This window comes from Carcharodon carcharias, chromosome 31 (assembly GCF_017639515.1).
Source record: "Carcharodon carcharias isolate sCarCar2 chromosome 31, sCarCar2.pri, whole genome shotgun sequence".
NCBI lineage: Eukaryota > Metazoa > Chordata > Chondrichthyes > Lamniformes > Lamnidae > Carcharodon > Carcharodon carcharias.
The window spans coordinates 24,473,817-24,495,801 of NC_054497.1; the positions used below are offsets into that span (position 1 = coordinate 24,473,817).

The window sequence follows — 21,985 nt, forward strand, 5'->3', positions numbered from 1 at the left end:
TGATTAAAATTTAAAGGTAATCAGTGTTTTTTATTGCATAGCTTTACCAATGAGCCAGCCAGCAAAGGCATAATGAGCTGAATGGCCTCCTTCTGCATTGTAAGTTTCTATGCAAGTTCATTCATCTGAAATGGTACGTGTTTCTCTCACCTCAGCAGCTCTCCTGTTATTTTTATCCCTGCTCAGTGCATATATCTTCATACTGATACACAACTTAGCATTGACCCATTTGTTCTTTCCAGTCTGGATCTTGACCTCAAATGTTGGCTGTGCAGAGTTTGAGTTTGACTGATTTATCGATTATCCCCTGTTGGACACAAATAGGGAGAATGGGGCTGAAATCAATGTATTACTCACCCAATAATTTGCAATTTAAAAATGGAAGAAAAAGGTAAAAATCCTAAAATATACACCACCCCAGATGGGACTTGAACCCACAATCCCTGGCTTAGGAGGCCAATGCCTTATCCATTAGGCCACTGGGGCTACATACTTAGTGAAGTCTTTCTAAGAGCAAATGACAGAAATACCTCATAGCTCTCAAATTTCCAAGTGTTCATCATGGGTGAAAACGTTTTACCTGTCAGATGTTCCATTGCTAACACCCTCCTGGAGCTATCTGCAACAACAACCTTCACTTATCTAGCCCCTTTAATGTCCTGCGACTCTTCACACGAGCGGTTTCCAACAAAAGTTTACACCCAGCCTCATCAGGAAGCTATCGGGGGAGGTGATCAAAACCAAAGTCAAAGAGGCAAGTTTTAATGAGCATCGGGATGTTTAGTGCACAGAGATAGAGAGGCGGAGAGGTTTAGGGAGAAAATCTCAGATTGTAGGGCCCAGGCATAGCTACTGCTGTCAGAGCATTGGAAGTCAGGAAAGTGCAAGAGGCCAGGATTGGAGAAACAGAGATCATGGAGGGATTTTGGGCTGGTGGAGATTACAGAGACAGGGAGGGGAGAGGGCACAGAGGAATTTGAAAACTAGGCTGGAAATTTTGAAATCAAAGTGCTGCCAAACCAAGGAGCCAATATAGGTCAATGTGCACAGGCTGATGAGTGAACAGGGTGTTGTGCAAATGCAGATACAGGCAGAAGAGTTTCAGATCAATTCAATGGATGAATTCCATTTTTGTGATATTTTCTTGTATGATTGAAGACAGGCCCGAGGTTTCATAGTGAGCGGCAAACAATGACACTCAGCATTGACCTCAGAGAAAACTTCCCACAAAGACCCAGTGATCGATATGGCGTAGATTTCCCCTTTCCTGATGTTACTTTGACTCTGGTGTCAATTCAATGAAACCACCTGTGTTCAGGAGCAGTGATGTCATCAAGCAGGCTAATCAGCCAATCACAGTGCAGAATTCCCATAGACACCAAACGAGGAAATAAAAAGGGTTTATTTCTAATTATTTTGCAGAGAGCGAAATGAAGACTAGGACATACATGAGTTAAAAATTTAATCTGAAATAACATAAATAAGACTAACTTTTAATAAATTAAAAATCTGTGGATTTTTTTAATCCTCTCCCCTCAGCCAAAGAAAATCAATCTATCCAATCATCCTTCATAGCTTTAATTCCACATTCCTGGCAATATCCTCGTAAATCTCCTCTGTATGCTTTCTTGTGTGATCACATCCTTCTTGTAATGCATTGACTGGAAATGTGTGCCATACTCTGGCAAGTCTAACTGATGTTTTATGCAGTGTTAAGATAACCTCCCTGCTCTTGCCAATCTCCTCCCAAATACACTCACCCCTGCCAGCACTGACCTTGTGGACCCGGCCAGTAAATCAACTATTACTTGCCTCTCTGTTGTCCCATCTCTACAATGTCCACCCTCTTATGAACAAGGCCCTGACAATTGTGAGTTTATTGTGGATGATTGCATTGACATGACAGCCTTGACTTAAACTTGGCTCACAGTGGATGATGCCTCCCTTCTTAATGAAGCCTTTCCTCCTGGTGTACGATCTATTACTTGACCTGATGAAAACAGAGCGGTGTCAATCTTCAAAAAGACATCACCCCAGGTGGGAGATAGACCCCCACTCCATGGCTGAGGATGCCAGGCCCTTACCATGAGGCCCATGGGGCTCATTGCACAGTGACACCTACCTGATGACACTATCAAGTTGTACTCTCCTTTGCTAATTCTGCTTATGACTCATCCTGGAATGCAATAATAATGCCTGGCTTCTCTTGTCGAATAAAAATCATCTTCTAAATCAACCTTCATCCCCAACAATGTGCGAAGAATCACAAAGATTGTTGGCTGAGTTTCTCCATTAACCCCTTTGTCACTATGATTGAGACCACATCAAATCAGCTGCCTTTGTTGCTTCCCTCCCTTCCCTCTCCAACTGGGTCAAAGTTCCTCTGAGATTCCCCAGCCCTAAATTCACATCTTTTTTCTAGTTTCTCTCCTATCTCCTCTCATGGCCTCTTGCTCATGAGAACCAAATCCAGTTCCCTCAATCCTATACCCAACAACCTGCTCAGCAGCCAATTACCCTTCCTGCTCCACATGTTAGCTGACATTGTCAATAATTCTTGTTCCATGGGTACTGTCCTCTTCTGTAACAATCCTGCTGTCGTCAACTTCCCTCAATAACAAACCAACTCTTGACCAATGGTTGCTCTACATTTTCTTTCTTGCACCCGGCAGTTTAAGCTTCCTTTCTGAATTCGTTCCCTAAACCTCTCTACCTCTCTACCTCTGTGTCATCAAGAACTCAATGATCCTTAAAGTCTGTCTCTTTGACTTGGATCACCTTGGGTTTTGATCACCTCACCTGATATCTTCCTGATGAGACTGGATGTAAAGTTTTGTTGATAAACGTTCTTGTGAAGTGACTTGGGACATTAAAGGGGCTAGATGTTGTTGTTGTAGATGGTTCCAGGAGGGCATTAACAATGATCTGACGAGTGAAAATAATTTTCATCTGTGATGAACACTTTGAAATTTGACAAATTGGAGGCACTTCAGATGTGTCAAATGCTCTTAGACAGCCCTGCTAGAAGATTAAGCCCCAGTGGCCTAATAGGTAAAGCATTGATACCCTGAGCCATGGGCTCAAGTCCCAACTGGGTGATGTGTGTTTTTAAACATTGTCTCTCTGGCTGATCATAACCCTGTGTTAGCTTTAAGCTCAGAGGGATTCAAGAAAATGACTTGCAGTGAAACGAAGACAGGGGTTATCACTGCATTCCAAGATGACTCGTAAGCAGACTTAGCAAAGCAGAGTACCAGTTGGTAGTGTCCTCAGATAGGCAAAAGTCTGTGAATATCCCCACTGGCCTCCTAGATAAAGCACTGAACTTCTAAACCTCTAATTGTGGGTTTTAATCCCACCCCAGTGTGATGTCCTTTTAAAGATTGACACCAGCTGAACAGATAATGGGTGGTAAAACTAGGAAGAGAGGCTTCATTAAGGGCAAAGGTGTCATCCTTGGTGAGCCAAGTTTTAGTCATATCAGTGTAATCATTCACAATAAACTCATGGATGGCTAGGGCCTTGTTCACAAGTGGGTGGACGTTGTAGAGGAGGGACAATGAAGACGCAGGTAATAGTAGATTTACTGGCAGAGTCCACAGGGTCAGTGCTGACAGGGGTGGGTAGGTTTGGGAGGAGGTTGGCAAGAGAAGGGAGGTTATGTTCACACTGCATAAAACATTAGTTAGACTTGCCAAAGTACTGCACATATTTTTGGTCACCGCATTACAAGAAGGATGTGATCACAATAGGGTTGGTGCAGAGGAGATTTACAAGGATGTTGCCAGGAATGGAGAATTTTAGCTTCAGAGAAAGTTTAAATAGACTGGAGATTTTTCTTTGGGCTGAGGGGAGTTGATGAAAGAATCCACAGATCTTTCAAACATCACAAGTTAGTCATTAACATTTGTTTTTGATGGGCTGTAACTTCCAAGCTCTCCAGTGTTGGATTTGGGGGGTATAACAAAGATGCGCTGAGGAATCCTTTTTGGAAGCTCCCAGGTAAGGGTTGCATGGCAATTGCCCAGAAGCGCACACTTTCTCAGGACTATTGTTCTGAGGTGGGAACCATCTGAAAACATGCTTTAAATTGCAAACTTCGGATGGTTCCATCGGGTTACACTAATAGTTCCCCAGAAAAAGTTGACCCCACAGGACTCCCCCAACCACTCCCCACAAGGATTACACCCCACCTCCCCAAGCCCCAACCCCCCCAATGCCCCACCCTACCCAACCTCCAATCCCCCACCCCTCCGATCTCCAATACCCCCGCCTCCGACCTCCGAACCCTCCCCACCCCGTGGCCTTCCGATCCACCCTCCCCGCCCAAATCCTATCCACTTACTTTAGACACTTAGCTTCTTATTGGCTGTCAGTTTCACTGGCCCTTTAAATTTACCTGCTTTACGGTAGCATGGTCAATCTGTTCACATTCTCTTAAAGGTGTATTGCAATACGCCTTTAAGAGAATGTGAGCAGATTGACCATGGGTAACTAGTGCCATAAAAAAGGGGACGTGGCCTCCTGCACTTCACCAGGCCTGTGAGGAGTCTTTCAATGCAGGCCCCAAATAGCTCAGGCGATCGAGAGTGTCAGCCTAACTTTCATGGGCAGGTAAGTTATGTATTTATTTCTTCTAGCTCCTGCAGGCTATCTCTTTCTGATGCTAGTTGGAAGTTATGGCCCGATATTTCAGCTTCTATCTTTAACCCATGTGCCTAAGCAAAGCTTTATTTCACTCTCTGTGAATTGATTAAAAGTGAAGGATAACCAGTGGTTTTTATTTCCTGGTTTCCCATCTATGGGAATTGTCCAATATGATTGGCTGATTTGCGTGTTTGATGACATCATCATTCCGGGACACCAGTGATTTCCTTTAGCTGTCAATTGTTCTTAAGTGGATGTAGCTGTTATGGTAGTCCCAGCGACCTAATAGATAAGGCATTGGCTTCCTAAACCAGGGATTGTGGGTTTGAATCCCATCTGGGATGATTTGAGTGTTTTTAAACATTCTGGCTATGGGCCAAACGCTGGTAAATGGGATTAGGTAGGTAGGTCAGGATGTTTCTCAAGTGTCGGTGCAGACTTGATGGACCGAAGTGCCTCTTTTGCACTGTGATTCTGTGATACATCAGCTTTTTCTCAATTCAAATTAACTTCAGCTCCAATCTGCTCTCTTTAGAAACCTCCATGGTTGCATTGAGTTGCTGGAAGCAGATTCAATGAGATCTCCCACAATAGGGCAATCGGGTATATACTGGAAGGGAAATTTTGCAAGGTTTAGGGGAAAGACAAAGGGAGTGTGATTAATTGTATTCATCCACCAAAGAGCCAGCCCAGGCACAATGAGCAGAATGGCCTCCTTCTGCACTGTAAGACTCTGAGCAAGTTCATTCATCTGAAATGTTGCATGCTTCCCTCACCTCAGCAGCCTCTCTTGTTATTTTTATGCCCCCCTAAATGCATATATTGTCATACTGATAGACAGCTTGGCATTGATCCATTTGTTCCTTCCTGTCTGGTATCTTTACCTCAAAACATTGGGTGTGCAGAATTTGAGTTTGACTGATTTGTCTATTTCCTATTAGGGACCAAATGGGGGCAAAATCAATTCATTACCTACCCAATAATTTGCATTTTAAAATGTGCATGAGAGTTGGTAGAGAGAGGCAATTAAGTTAAAAGTCTTTCTGAAAATATTTGCCTTGTAGATAATGATTCCTCAATCATAAAGTGGCATTTAACTCTCCTGATTTTACTTGGCCATAAAATGAAAATTGAAATAAACAGACAGTGTGCAATAAAGGAAATTTAGAGGGTTTATTGGCAAGAGTTGGTACATTGATGAGGGGGGCTGACGACTGCAATTTTGATTGATATTCCTCGACACCGGAGCAAAATGACTATGACTCAGCTACAAAGGCACTGATGTCCTATTCCACGTCAGAGAAGAATACAATCATCTTCAGGCGCACAAAACAACAAGCCAATGAAACAATTGTCCAATATTGCATGTGTTTGAGGCAATGAGCAGCAAAATGGTACTTTGGTGATGTCCAACTGATTGAAAGGAAAATAAAATGACAAATGATCAAAGGTCGTCTCTCCAGCCGACTACACCGAAAAAACACTGAAGAAAGACAGAAATCTGTCAGAGCTGCTGGAGCTAGTAAGGTCATTATTGCTTTCAGAGTCCAGAGCTACAGAGATTGAGACTGTGAACACTATAAATTCTACTTCTTTGAACACTGTCCATCACTCATGGGCCAGAAAGCCACCTGCAAAGCAATAACAGCAGTTGCACAAACAGAGTTGCGATGAGTCCAAATGATGTTTCCGCTGTGGTGGTGCTTACCCACACAGGAGAGTGTCCTGCTACTGGTATACACTAAAGCCTGTGGAACAGCCTGGTAATAGGATCCGAGCTGGTTGGTGAAACTGAAACCAAGACACAGAGCTAATCTTTATTGTGAGAGTTTATTGACTTGTTCAGTTTCACAGCAGTTCTCACACTCAACCCAGCGTCCCCTATTTATATGTGCTGAAAGACAGTTAATACCCATCACCAGTTTCTTTTAACCTTAACAATGTAATTGACATTAACAAGCCTTAACACTGTAATTGACAAGACATTAACAAACCTAATTGTCTTGTTTTTATAATGATTTAAAGGCACCAATCATTTGTAAGGGATTGGATAAACATGTTGTGGGTTCATTTATTAAGGCTAAGCACATGAGAAAAGTTATACATGCAAATAAAGCTTGAAGACAACAGAACTGCAGAGCTGTGTGTGTGTGTGTGTGCTCCGCTGATTGTAAAAGTGAAACTAAACTGGATCACATGACATACTTCCTTTCTCATGATGTTATGTTGCAATCCCTTAATACATATTATGATGCCAACTACCTTGCTCATGTTTGTCATTCATCAGCAAAATCAACCATTCAGTCCACTCCCAACAGGAGGGTGTCACATATGTGTACCACAGCAAAAGGGCAAGAGAATGTAGCCGAAGTAGAGGCAGATGACCCTGAACACACTTTTGTGCTCTCTTTCAGACACAGTAAGCCATGTGTGACAGCAATCATCGGCTGCTCTGATGTAGATGCTCTCAGAGATACAGGAGCATCTGTCAATGTCATGGGAGACAAAACGTTCAAGAAACTTCAGGACTGCCCATTCTCTGAAAATCTGGGAATACAAACATTTTCCCTTACTACAGTGACAAACCATTGAAAACTCTTGGGACTTTTAAAACAGCAATCTCATTAAAGACACCAGAACAAAGGCTGTATTTTATGTCACATCTGGAGAATGTGACATGCTCATCAGTTTCCACACAGCAACAGATCTGCACATGATTGCCATTACATATGTGATGCTTATGCATAACAGCAACATTCTCAAATTGTATGCTGACTGCTTCACAGGTATTGAAAGGTGTTATATGTAAATTACATACAGATCCCAATGTGCCTCCAATAGTACATCAAACACGGTGAATACCATTTCATTTCAGGAAGCAAACTGAGAAAGAACTTCAGCATCTACTTGACATTGACATTAATTGAGAAAGATGGGGATGAGCCTAACCCTTGGGTCTCACCCATGCAATTCGTCAAGAAACCCAAGAGCAAGAATTGAATTAGAATCTGCATTGAACTGCAGTCACCAAACCAAGCCATACAATAAGAAAGACACTTGACACCAACAGTTGATGACATCATAGAGAAGGTACATGATGCTAAATCACTTTGCTAAACTTGACCTCAATGCAGAATATCATCAAATCAAGCTTGCAGAAGAATCAAGATAACCTACAGTGTTCTCCACTCATATCGGACTTTCTTGATACAAAGAGGCTCAACTTTGGAGTCCATTCAGCAACTGAGGTATTTTAGCTCATGTTGCAGTGTGCACTTCAAGGACTTGAAGTAACGGTGAAAATCAGTGATGACATTCCCATCTATGGTCACACTGCAAGTGCACTTGAGACATGCCTACATGCATGTCTGCAATGTTGTAGAGAATGTAACTTCACCTTGAACAAAGACAAGTGCCTGTACAATGAAAGCAGAATCAAATTCTTTAGTCATGTGTTCCATGGTGAAGAAGTATCACATGAGCTGAAGAAGACTCATACGGACTCAGAACATTAACTCTGTTTCTGTCTCCACAGATGCTGCCAGGCCTGCTGAGTTTTTCCAGCATATTATGTTTTTATTCCAAATTTCCAGCATCTGCAGTATTTTACTCTCATCATTGTGTCTGGTAGTCATTTCAATCCTGATCTCACTATGCTGCCTGTCCCCCGATGTGACCTAACAAAAGAGACCACCAAGTAGGAGTGGATGACATCGCACCCACAGGCTGTACACCAGATCAAACCATGGTTTTCAACAAGTTGCACAATGCCTATTTAGACCCTGAGAAAACCCTCCAGTTTGTCATGCATGCAAGCCCAATTGGCTTAGGTGCAGTTCTTGTGCAAAAAGACAAAGCAGGGAACCCATTAATTGCTGTGATGCCAAGCCAATCACTAATACCTGGAGAGCAACGTTGTTCACAAACAGAGAGGGAAGCACTCCCAATCATATGGGGTAGCTTACATTTTCATCTCTATTGGTATTGAAGTGAGTTTGACGTTTGAAGTCATAACCAATAAAGTTTGAAGTCATTACCAATAACTAGTAAGCTTGTTCAACAATCCACACAGCAAATCATCTACTCAAATAGAGTATTGAATACCCAAACTAAAAAAGCGTGAGTTTCATGTTGAGTATCAACCAGGCAAGCTCAACCCAGCAGACTATCTTTGCGACATCTGTTACCAATAGTCAGTCCTACTAGTCATGAGGGAAAGATTGCTGAACGACATCTTAACCGCATAAGCCTAAATATGGTGCCAAAGTCGCTAGAACTAGCTGACATCAAAGTGGCAACAAAACAAGATGACTTGTTATGACCAGCATTATAACTGGGTATGGCATCATAAAACTGGAAAGATGTGATTGAAAGAGTGTCTACAAACAAAATTTCTCACACATTACAGAGATCTTCACAACGTCCAAAATGAACTCACTGTTACAACCACATGTCAACTGGTGTTATGCAACAACTGTATTGTCATTCCACAATCGCTGAGGGAATGTGTTGTTAATATAGCACATGAAGGTCACAAGGGAATTGTCAAAGCCAAACAATTCCTTAGGGAAAAGGGATGACCCCCAGGAATTGACCATTTGTTGGTGTGCAAAATCAATCAGTGGCTGGGATTTTCCAGCCCCATCATGGGCGGGACCTGCTGCAGGTGAAGCGGCGCTCCAGCCGGAAGTCCATTGATTTGTGGAGGGACTGGAACATCCCAGCGGCGGGTGAGTGCGGAAAATCCCGTCCAGTGTTTGCCATGTCCAGCAACCACAGTGTCAAATCTCTGTGATCCTCTCAAGACATCTGAACCACCTCCAGGATTGAGATTAGCATTGATTTTGTGGAATTATCCACTGATGAACATCTGCTTGTTGTCACTGAAGACTACAGCAGATTCCCAGTCGTGGAAATAGTTACAGCAACTTCAGTAAAAGCCATCACCCCAAAGTTTTACCAGATTTTTTCCTTGTTTGGAAGCACTCAAATGGTTAGAAGTGACAACGGATCCCCATTCAACACCGATGGGTTCAGCAAATTTGTGAACTATCTAGGTTCCACTCATTGAAAGATCACACCCTGTTGGCCAAGAGCTAATGAAGAGGTTGAGAAATTTATACATGCTTTGAAAAAATTGATACATACAGCTACAGGTGGGAACAAGTCATGAAATCGAGAGCTCTATCGCTTTCTTCACAATTACAGAGCGACTGCCTACTCAACAACTGGAAAGCCACCAGCTACACTCACCTTTGCACATCCTATGCGCATACGTCTTCCTGAGATACCTCACGGAGCTAATGACCAATATGTACTTGAACGTGACCAAGAACAGAAGGATTGAATGAATGTAAATAAAGAGTGAAACATGAAATTCAGAACTACACCACTATAGCCAGGAGATAAAGTGCTTATGAAACATGATGGAAAACAAACAACTCCTCATGACATCCAATCATTTGTTGTGACCAACACAAAAGGATCAATGATCACTGTTAAGCACCGTTCACAAACCATCACACGAAACGTATCATTCTTCAAGGTACTGAAATTGCCATTCGGAAGCATTGAATCCGATTCCAACATCAACATCTCAGATGAAGAGCTAAATGAGACCACACACCTGATGTAAGATGATATCCTATTTGTGAGAGAAAATGTCCACTAGATGTGACAATCTGACAAAGTGAACTATTTTCAGTTGATGAACAAATCTTTCATCCCATTGTATATAATTGAGTGCGTTGGTAAATTAATTCAAAATTCAGATTGTTCTAGATTTACTTAAGTTCATTGTTCAGACTTTGGAGACAAATCACTGAGACGTACTATGTCTGTCATCTACTAAGAAGGGGAGGGGTGTCATGTGTTAGTATTTCAAAATTGCAATGTACACATTGTTCGCTTGACATTACCATACAGGACAGGTACCAGCAGCAGGTGTCTGAAGAAGCTGTTTTAATACAGGAGCCATGTTGTTGTTGTTCATGCACTTTTAATTCTCGGCTGTCTCTGGCTTTTTCTAGTCGAAAGAACCTTATATCAGTGATCACGAGACCTCTGGCCTTAATTTTTTCAATCATAAGGGAAAACACCATGAAAATGGAACTCATCAATTGAATTAATCTGAAACTCTTCTGCCTGTATCTGCACTCACACAATACCCTGTTTGCTCATCATGTTGATCTGTATTGGCTCCCAGTTTGCCAATGGATTTTAATATTCGCACCCTTGTTTTCAAATGCCTCCGTGGCCCCTCCCTCCCTATCTCTGTAACCTCCTGCAGCCCCAAAACCCTCCTAGGTCTCTCTTTCTCCAATTCTGGCCTCTTGCACTTCCACAATTCTCATTGCTGCACGACCAGTGGTCATGCCTGGGCCCAGCAATTTGGAATGCCCTCCGCAAACCTCTCCAGCTTTCTACCTTTGTGTCCTCAGGATCTCGATGCTCCTTAAAACTTCCCTCTTTGACCAAGCTTTTCATCACCTCTCATAATATCTTCCTGATGTGGCTAAGTGTGAAATTTTGTTGGATAGCATTCCTGTGAAGTGCCTTCAGACATTAAAGGGGCTAGATAAGTTGTAGGTGGCTCCAGGGTAGTGTTAGTAATGGCAGATACAACAGGGTGAAAATAGTTTCCATCCATGTGTTGTAACCTTCCAAAATTCTCCAGAATTGAGAAAATTGGAAAATTGCAAATGTAACATCTCTATTCAAGGAAGGAAAGAGACAGGAAGCAGGCAACTATAGCCAGTTAGCCTAGCACCTGTCATTGGGAAAATGCTAAAATCCATTATTAAAGAGGTAATAGTAGAAAAAATTGTCATGCAATCAGAGTCAACATGGTTTTGTAAAACTTCACTTCCTTTTTAAAAACAAAATTAAACAGGTTAAACAGATACACACTAAAATATTGCAGGTTTGATGCTAGCTTTATCAGGGTTATTTCACTCCTAATAATTCATCTGGGATTCTCATCTTAAAACCAAGGTGTAGTGGGTCCTGTCATCATCACTGACAACAGCCCTTCCTCCAAGAACCCACCAGCTATTTGACTTATTAACCTGTAACCTACTACAGACATGGCCAACATGGTTTTGTAAAAGGGAAATTGTGTTTGACAAATTTATTAGAGTTCTTTGAGGATGTAACAAACAGGGTGGATAAAGGGGAACCAGTAGATGTAGTGTATTTGGATTTCCAAAAGGCACTTGATAACGTGCCACATAAAAGGTTACTGCACAAAATAAGAGCATATAGCATTGTGGGTGATATAGTAGCATGGAGAGAGGACTGGCTAACTAACAGGAAACAGAGAATTGGGATAAATAGTTCATTTTCAGGTTGGCAAACTGTAACTAGTGGAGTGCCACAGCGATCAGCGTTGGGGTCACAATTATTTACGATCCATTTTAATGACTTGGACGACGAGACTGACTGTATTGTGGCCAAATTTGCTGCTGACATGAAAATAGGTAGGAAAGCAAGTTGTGAGGAGGATACAAAGAGTCTGCAAAGGGATGGAAGATAGGTTAAATGAGTGGGCAAAAAATTGGCATATGGAGTATAATGTGGGAAAATGTGAGGTTGTTTACTTTGGCTGGAAGAATAGAAAAGAAGATTACTATTTTAATGGAGTGAGATTATACAATGCTGCAGTACAGAGGGATCTGGGTGCCTTGTACATAAATCACAAAAATTAAGCATGCAGGTACAACAAGTAATTAGGAAGGCAAATGGAATATTGGCCCTTATTGCAAGGAGGATGGAGTATAAAAGTGCTACAGCTGTGCAGGACATTTGTGAGACCACATCTGGAGTACTGTGTGTTGTTTTGGTCACCTTACTTAAGGAGGGATACACTTGCATTGAAAGCAGTTCAGAGAAGGTTCACTCGGCTGATTTCTGGGATGCAGTGGTTGTCTTATGAGGAAAGGTTGAGCAGGTTGGGCCCATATACTCATTGGAGTCTAGAAGAATAAGAGGTGATCTTAGTGACACATTTAAGATTCCAAGGGGGCTGGACAGGGAGATACTGAGAGGCTGTTTTCTCTCATGGGGGAATCTTGAACCAGGGGGCTCAGTTTAAAAGTATGGGGTCTCCCATTTAAGACAGAGATGAGGAGTAATTTCTTCTCTGAGAGGGTCATTGGTGTTTGAAATTCACTTCCCCAGCAAGCAGTGTAGTGAAGGCTGGTTCAGTGAATATATTCAAGAGTGAGTTAGGACAGATCTTTGATTAACAAGGCATTTAAGGTTTATGGGGGCAGGCAGGAAAGTGGAGGTAAAGCCACAATCAGATCAGCCATGATGTTACTAAATGGCAGAACAAGCTCAAGGGGCTGAATGGCCTACTCCTGCTCCTATTTCTTAAGTCTTTATGTTCTTATGATTTATGGTTAAGACTTTGAAATATGAGGCATTGCAGAGCTAGTGTCACATTCTTGATCAAAGATTTGGAATCGGAATCACTATAGCAAAGGAGAGAAAAAGCAGACTGACCATGTTCTATAGAATATGGAATGGACAAATGGGCATTGACAGGAGCAAGTGCCTAGTGCACTCTGGTAATGATGAAACATGAAATAGTCACCCACACAAACTAGAAGACCATTTGTTTCCAAGACAGTGTATCAACGATCTTTCTTCAGAGGGACAAGCTACCAAAGTAAATAGTCACAGTCCCATCACTTGATATCTTCAAGGCCCATAGTCATAGAGTTATACAGCACAGACGCAGGCCTTTTGGTCCATTTTTAGATTATTTTCATTTATAAGCTTTTCATTATCACGACTACCATATTCGCAGGTCATGTTTGGTTCAGCTGGTGCTGACCACATAAATATTGACAAAGTTCATGATGCCATCCCATGCAAAGCAGGAGCTGTCAATTATTCTTAGATGGAACTAAATTAATGCAGTGGCCCCAGTGGCCTAATGGATAAGGCACTGGCCTCCTAAGCCAGGGATTGTGGGTTCGAGTCCCATCTGGGGTGAGATGTGTTTTTATAACGAATCTCGATGCCTCCGTTCAAATTAACAACTGCTCTCTTTAGAAATCCTCATGATGATGGAAGCAGATTCAATAATAAGCATTTGCACAAAAAGGGAAAGAGAAAAGTTGTGGGACTAATTAATTGCAGAGCTCTGCTGAATGCAGAGCCAGCACGGGCGCAATGAGCTGTGCATGGTCCATAGGCCACTTCCTTCTGCTGAAATGTTACCCATTTCTCTCACCTCAGCAGCCTCTCCTGTTATTTTTATTCCCCCCGCCCTAAATGCATTTATCTCCAGACTGATACACAACTTAGCATTGACCCATTTGCGCTTTCCAGTCTGGTACCTTTACCTCCAACACTGGCTGCGCAGAGGTTGGGTTTGATAGATTTATCTACTGTCCTTTTGGAGACAAATAGGGAGAATGGGGGGGGTGAAATCAACTCATTACCCACCCAGCAAATTGCATTTCAAAATGTGCATGAGTTGGAAGAAAGAGGCGATGACCCTGAAGGTAAAAGCCTCACTGAAAATATTTATAGCGAAAGAAAATGGATCGCAAATCACGATATCATAGCTAAGACCTAAGAATTTCACTTACTTTAGCGCAGCCCCAGTGGCCTAATGGATAAGGCACTGGCCTCCTAAGCCAGGGATTGTGGGTTCGAGTCCCATCTGGGGTGTGTCCTTTTCATTAACTCTGATATATTTCAGTCACTAAGTGATTTACTTTTAGATCAGCCGTAAAGAATACTTGTTTCCAATTTTATTCTTCAAATTTTATTTCGAAAATTTTAAAACAATCCTTCAATTAGAATTCGCACAGCTTTTGAGATGTTGCTTGGAGAGAAAAATTGCGTTTCGTGTGCTGACTTATTTAAAGGTAATATTTTCTATTTTAGAAACTAAATTTTGAGAATATTTATTTCCAATTTTATTTTTCATATTTGATTTTAATATTGGCAAATTAGAATTATCTCAGCTTTTCATGTTGAATTTAAAGAAAAAAAGGGGGATTCTATTTTGAATTGTTTAAAAATAAGCATTTTCTTTTCAAGCCAACTTTTGAGAACATTTATTTCCAATTTTATGTTGCCCATTTTATTCTGAAGTTATTTTTATTTTAGAATTTACCCAGCTTTGGAATTTCTACTTTGTTGTTGAACTTTTAAAAAAAGTTAGATTCACTGAATTAAGGTAAAGGAAGTGTTGAAACAGTGCAATTTTGCCTTGTCTTTCTGCCTCCTGTAGGAAATGTGGTGTAATTACAACTATTATTCGCATTTTGTTGAAGTAAGTCAGAAAAATACACACAGCAACATTAATTAATTATTTTATTTGTCACTTGTGCAGAGCTACTTTGCCCTGATGGCTCACAAAGTGTAACCATACAAAGTACACTTATTTTACTTGGATATCAGGGAAAACAAAACGGTGCATTGCTGAGAATAATTATCTTTGTGAACATTTCATTTGTGAAACAAGAGCATCAGGACTGTTCAGTAACCAGCTCCAGCGAGGGACCTTTTATTTCTCCTTGATTTTGAGTGTGTAACATATGAAAGCTTGTCCATATTGTATCCATTTTTACAACCATATGGGAAGAAGACAAGTGAATACAAGGCAACAACAACGTATATTCATATTACACCTTTAACGTAATAAAAATTGCCAAGGTCACATGAAATCATTATTCATATTTTTAACGTTCATGTTGTATTGTTGATGAGGAAAGTGGTGACATTAATGCAAACATACGAATTTGGAGCCGGAGGAGGCCATTCAGTCCTTCGTGCTTGCTCCGCCATTTGATAAGATCATGGCTGATCTGATTGTGGCCTCTACTTTCCTGTCTACACTCTGTACTCTATGACTCCTTGTAAATCAAGAATCTATCTAACTCAGCCTTAAAAATATTCAAAGACCCTGCCTCCACTAGGGTTGCCAACTGTGAATAAATGTATTCCTGGAGGTTTCATCACATGATTCTCCCCTCCCACCCCAGCCATTAGTCGGCCATCCTTGTGACGTACTGCCTTCCTATGCCAATTGTAAAGCAAAATGACTTATTACCCAATTGGATGATGCTTGGCTGTCACCCAAACAGCCTTTTTTCCCATTTTCAATATTTTTATATCTGGTAAAGAGAAGCGTTCAAAGAAAATGACAAAAGAAAAGCAATTTTTAAAAATGTCCCAATGATTTTTCTCCAGGGTTGCACACACAGCAGTGTCCTGGAGATTGGTCTTCAATTCCTGAAGGGTTGGCAACCCTCTCTGGGGAAAAAAGATTCAGAAGGAAAGCTGAACTGTTGGAAACGACATTGTCAGAAAAGAAGGCATTATTATCAAACCTAGAAATTTGAACTGTATTGTGTGAAAACTCAAAGAATTGGAATGGCCAAAGATCCATTTCAAAAAATGAAAAAAGATTATGATCAATTCAAAATTAGCCATGAAAACAAAGCTGGGAACCCTAGAATGCTACTCACACCAATTTTGACATAACAGCGCTGGTTGACCAGAGAAGAATTGAGGCTGCAGAGTTATGGTTTTTTGAGGCGAATAATCTTGGACAAGAGGTGCTAGTAAAATCTGAGACCAAAAGGGCTTTGCTGACCAAGATCAGGGAGAGACAGTTGGGATTTCTTGGGCACCTAATAAGAAATCATGATTTAGAAAGTCTGATGCTAATTGGAAAGATTGATGATAAAAGAAATGGAGGTAAACAAGGAACAATCTTGCTGAAGAGCCTCGCAAACTGGACAAATGTACCACCGGTGAAGACCATCCACATCTCCAGACCAAGATTAACATGGGGGTCCTTGGTTGGCAACACCTTCTTGTAGGCATTGTCCCTGAAGAGACAGAGAAGCCCTTCACAATTTGCTTTTTTTTCATATCTACATCCAAAATTATTGAAATTTGTAAAGTTGGACAAGGACTTTATGGACACTGTGGATGATGTTGCTCTTCCCCCCAAATGTTCCAGAGTTGCAGATCGATGCGCTCTGTGCTCGATTGCCCAGGTCTGCGTCCCCAGCTTCTCCTCTTCTCTCCCACCAAGATGGCGGCGCTAGGCGAGGAACGGCGGCTCCGGTCGGCAGCTTCACGGTGAGAGCGCGGATCCGCCGGCGTTCAACGAACCGTTAAAATAATAAAAAAGACCCCGAACGACACCGTTAAATCGGCTCGGGCTCCTTGGGGAGCGGGGGATGGAACCGACTCCCGGGGGGGAGGTGAGGAGGCCTACCTTATCGGGTGAAGCCTCGGTGTTTCCTGGGTCCTGTGGCCAGGGCAGAGCGTTCGGTGGGCGGCTGCTGGAGGGGGAATGTGGGCGGGTCAGCCTCGGAGGGTGGGGGAAGCTGGGCGCAAAGAGAAAGGGCGGGAAGGCAGAGCTGCCTAGGAAGAGGAGGCGCCCTCTGAGCTAATGTAAGATCAAATATAGCACCTATATCAGTGGTAAATTTAACTTTGGTGTTAATCACTCACCTTTGTAGTGTTAATGTGCTTTTATATGAGCAGTAGATTATTTTAAATCTTGCACATTTTTTTAGAAGTAGTTTTTTTTCTGAGTTATATACTCTGCATTGAAATCTGGAATTGATCCATGGATGGGGGAGAGACAAGATATCATTGGGGAGAAATTAATGTTTATTGGAGATGAACACAGAATTATAGTCATTTAGTATTACAGAATTTGAATATTGCTGAAGAAAGAGATATGCCTAAGCTTTTCGTCTTGAACTCATCACGACACTTTGTGACGCCACTTGCCAATCAGTACTCTCCTCACATCGGGTATAAATTGTTGTTTTCTCCCTATATTGGTATTCTTGCGAAGTGTCCTGATGAGTGCAAGATGAAAAACTTTGACATGTCTCTTTTTTCAGCAATACTCAAGAATTGTAATTGTACTGGGGAAACTGCTAAGTGATAATTATGATGTAACAGAGATGTTACATAGAATTTACAGCACAGAATCAAGCAATTTGGCTCAACCAGCCTGGACTGTTCTTGCTTCACATGAACCTCCTCCCAACCCTCATCATCTCAGTGCATCAACATATCTTTCTGTTCCTTTCTCCATCGTGTTTATCATTGAGACTATGCCCCTCAACCAGCCCTTATAGGTGCCTAGTGAACCTTCTCTTCATCTCCTTAGGCAGTCCCTCAAGATCGAGGATGACTTGCTTCCATTCCTGTTGGATGGGTTCTGAGATGGCTGATGAGTCTAACTCCAAATTCTAACCACTCTGTACTGGTGAAGAATTTTCTCCTGAATTCTTAATTGTGCTTGTTAGTGACCTCTTGGTATTGGATTTGCCTCCATTGATCATAGAGCCATAGAAAGTTTACAACACAGAAAGAGGCCACTTGCTCCATCATGTCTGCGCTGGCCAAAAAATGAGTCTCTCAGCCTACTCCCACTTTCTAGCATTTGGTCTGTAGCCCTGTAGGCTACGGAACTTGAGATGCATATCCAGACACCTTTTAAGTGAGTTGAGGGTTTCTGTCTGCGCTACCCTTTCCGGCAGTGAGTTTCAGACCCCCACAACCCTCTGGACGAAAACATTTTTCCTCATCTCCCCTCTAATCTTTCTATCAATCACTTTAAATCTATGCCTACTAGTCACTGATCTCTGTGCTAAAGTAAATAGGCTCTTCTCATCCACTCTATCCAGGCCCCTCACAATTTTGTACATCTCAATCAAACTTCCCCTCAGCCTCCTTTGTTCCAAGGAAAACAACCCCAACCTATCCAAACTTTCCTCATAGCTGCAATTTTCCAGTCCTAACAACATCCTCATAAATTCCTCTGTACCCTCTCTAATGCAATTTGAATGGAAATATCTTCTGTACATCTATCTTATTGAATCCTTTCATAATTTTAAAATCCTCTCAGTTCACCCCTCCATCTTCTGTCTTTTGCAAAACAAAGCTAGTTTATTTAGTCTTTTCTCATAGATGTAAATAACCTCTCAGTCTTGATATCCTTGCAAGTCATCTTTGTACCTTTTCCAGTGCCTCTTTAACCTTCTTTAGATTGTAGATTATTGAAATATATGGAATGGTATTTTCAAAGTTAGATCTGTTAAAACAGATTAGATTTTTCTGAAACAAAATCAAAAACACCTGGAAAAATTGTCTGCAGTTTTTACTTTTATCTTAGATTTTTCTGAATTCCCAAAATCTCAGCAAGTTTATTCAGTAAGTATTTGATCCTTGCAAACCAGTTAAGATGTGTGCTAAGTGGTGTTCAGGGCGCTAGAGTTGGTCTTAGTATGCCCTGTCATAACTCACTGAGTAAAGGGGGAATGTGTGTGTGTGTATATATACACACACACTAAAGAATAATGTCCTAATCTTTCCTCAATTAGTGATAGCTGCCCTCACTTACAATTAGGTCATGCACTTCATTGTGACAGGATTGCAACATTGGCACATCCAGTCACTATTCGTTAGTCCCTGGAAATATGAGGACCATTATGTTATTTTGAATGTATAGCACAGACACAGGCCTATGCTGGCATTTATGCTTTACATGATCCTCCTCCTCTCCCTTCTCATGCAGTACAAATTGTTACCTTTACATTTGGACATTTGTGTTCTTGTGAATTGTCCTGATGAGTGCAAGATGACTAAGCATTGACAATGTGTCTTTTTTCAGCAATATTATGTGTTAAATATTAAACTCACCTCAAAGGACAATCTCTCCTTATTCATTGGGCCAGCGTTTATTGCTCATCATTAATTGCCCCTGTTGGGTGGGGGGTGGTGGGGGGGGTCAGCATCTTAAGAGTCAACTGCATTGCTGTGGGTCTGGAGTCACATATAGGTAAGGATGGCAGATTTCCTTCCCTAAAGGGAATTAGCCCTTTGGCAATGGGGGGTTTCATGATCATTGTCAGACTTTTAATTCCAGATTTTTTAAAAATTGAATTTCAATTCCACTATCTGTGATGGGACTTGAACCCAGGTTCCCAGAGCATTACACTGGATTATCAATCCAGTGACAATACCACTACGTCACCACCTCCCTTGCAAATCATTCTTGTGAACCTGCCAAATGTCAGGATTTATGCATGAATAACAAATACAGGAGAGGGTTTGCAGAAATCTAACACAATGAGAAATCAACACCTTTTATAGGAGAGGAGAAAACTGCCCAGGACAAAAACATGGTTAATTTTTAAAAATGAAAGTGAGAGTTAAAATTAATCTTTATCCCCGATCAACATATCGACAGTGGGAAAAAAAAATCCAGGATTGGAGAACATGTTGCAAGACGAACCTTTCCTATCATTTCTTTTAAAAAAAATGCCTTGTGGATATTTTTATTGTTAATCCCAAGCCAAGTGACTATTTAGAGATTAGTTTTATGCTAAAATGATTCCTTAGAGTTAACATTCCAGGTACATGAATGCTTTGCAATTGATTGTTAAAATTAGGCCAAGTGTTGCCTTCAGAGATATATTGCTTTCATTAATCCACAGGATGTGTGTGTCACTAGTTTTTGTCCACCCTTAGTTGTCCTAAGAAGATGGTAATGGGCTACCTTCTGAAATTGCTGTTTGTAATAGTTTGATTTTTTTCTTCTTTATTCTTTCATGGGAAGTGGGCGTTGCTGTCAGGGCGAGCATTTGTTGCCCAACCCTAATTGCCTTTCAACTGAGTGGCTTGCTAGGGCCATTTAAGGGCAGTTGAGAGTCAACCACATTGCTGTGGGTCTGGAGTCACATGTAGACCAGACCGGGTAAGGATGGCAGATTTCCTTCCCTAAAGGACATTAGTGAACCAGATGTATTTTTACAGCAATTGATGTTAGTTGTCATGGTCACCATTAATGAGACTAGCTTTATATTTCAGATTTTTTGATTAAATTTAAATTCCATCGGCTCCTGTGGTGTGATTTGAACCCAAGCCCCCAGAGTAATAGCCTGGGCCTCTGGATTACTAAGATAAAAGCAAAATACTGCGAATGCTGGAAATCTGAAACCAAAACAGAAAATGCTGGAAAAACTCAGCAGGTCTAACAGCATCTGTGGTGAGAGAAACAGAGTTACCATTTCGAGTCCATTTTGAGTCCGCACTAAAGAAGGGTCATACAGACTCGACACGTTAGCTCTGTTTCTCTCTCCTCAGATACTGCTGGACCTGCTGAGTTTTTCCAGCATTTTCTGATTGGCTCTGGATTACTAGTTGCCTCTCCTCCCAATAGCTGAAGGCCTTGCACAGCCACTCTACAGGGCAGTTAAGAGTCAACCCTGATTATTCGAGGCACACGTAGGCCATATTGGTTAAGGACAGCAGGTTTCCTTACCTAGTTATTGAATCATTTGGTTTTTATGGCAATCTAATAGCTTGATTGGCACTTTTTTACTGGTGCCTGTTTTTAGATATGTGTTATAAAATATTGAAAATAATGTTGTTTGTGCTTTAAATTGAAATAGTTCAAATAGCATGACGTGAAGGGAACATCTGGAATTTTAATGGAGGACTTAAGAAAGCACTTGCATTTATATAGCACCATATCACATCTCGGGACATCCTAAAGAACTCTACAAGCAATTGCTGGCTTTCGAAGTGCAGTGACTTGTAGGCATAAGGGAAATCATTTTTGCATGCAGCATTGTATCAGAAACAGAAATAAAGAGACCTGCATTTATGTAGCGCAGATGGAGCCACAATTAAAGTCCAACCTGAAAGGCCTACAATAGTGCAGCATGCCTTCAGTACTGTATTGGAGTGTTGGCCTTGACATTGGTGCTCAAACCCTGGAGTGGGACTTGAACCCAGAACCTTGTGATTCAGAGGCAAGAGTGCTACCAACTGAACTATGGCTGACGCACAATGGGCTCAGTGATTAAATTATCTGGTTTTGGAGAGGAATATTGGTCAACAAACTGGCAGAACTCTCTGCTCCTTTTGTGTGGTTCCTTTTTATGCGTCTGTGCAGACAGACAAGAGTTTACCATTCCCCTAAAGCTTGTCAAGAGTGTTCATGATATAATTAATTATATTAGAGGGGAAGAGACTGGGGAAAGGATTGAGAATATAAAGAGTTGTTACAGCATTTTAGGATGACTTTATAACCTAATTGATTTATGAGCAATCTCAGTGTTTGAGTTATGACATTGTAAACATACTGAAATGAGGAATAAAAACAGCCCGTGAGCATCTCCTTTCCCTGCATGGTGTCACATACACAAACCATCATTCCTGTCCTCCTCTTTCCCACCCACACCGCCCTCGCCTCCCTTCACAGAGCTACATAATCCCTGAGAGAGGCAGAAAACCTGTTGACCAATTTAGGAAAATCTGAGAAATTCCTCTC

At 41.5% G+C, this 21,985-nt stretch overlaps 1 protein-coding gene and 3 non-coding genes across 6 annotated transcripts in view; 3 read left to right on the forward strand and 1 right to left on the reverse strand.

Moving 5' to 3' along the window:
* Positions 1–413: 413 nt before the first annotated feature.
* trnar-ccu lies at positions 414–486 on the reverse strand. Its single transcript has one exon. It is a non-coding gene; the product is annotated as a tRNA-Arg (tRNA).
* Positions 487–13,574: 13,088 nt separating this feature from the next.
* On the forward strand, positions 13,575–13,647 carry trnar-ccu. The gene has a single exon. It is a non-coding gene; the product is annotated as a tRNA-Arg (tRNA).
* Positions 13,648–14,258: 611 nt separating this feature from the next.
* trnar-ccu lies at positions 14,259–14,331 on the forward strand. Its single transcript has one exon. It is a non-coding gene; the product is annotated as a tRNA-Arg (tRNA).
* Positions 14,332–16,675: 2,344 nt separating this feature from the next.
* Positions 16,676–21,985, forward strand: part of hmgxb4a (HMG box domain containing 4a) — a 50,929-nt gene continuing 45,619 nt past the window's right edge. For 2 of the 3 annotated variants that reach the window (XM_041177681.1, XM_041177682.1), the window contains exon 1: positions 16,676–16,761. The gene's annotated coding sequence lies outside the window, so the exon portion shown is untranslated. The remainder of the gene's footprint in view (positions 16,762–21,985) is intronic. The other variant, XM_041177680.1, reaches the window with a different exon arrangement.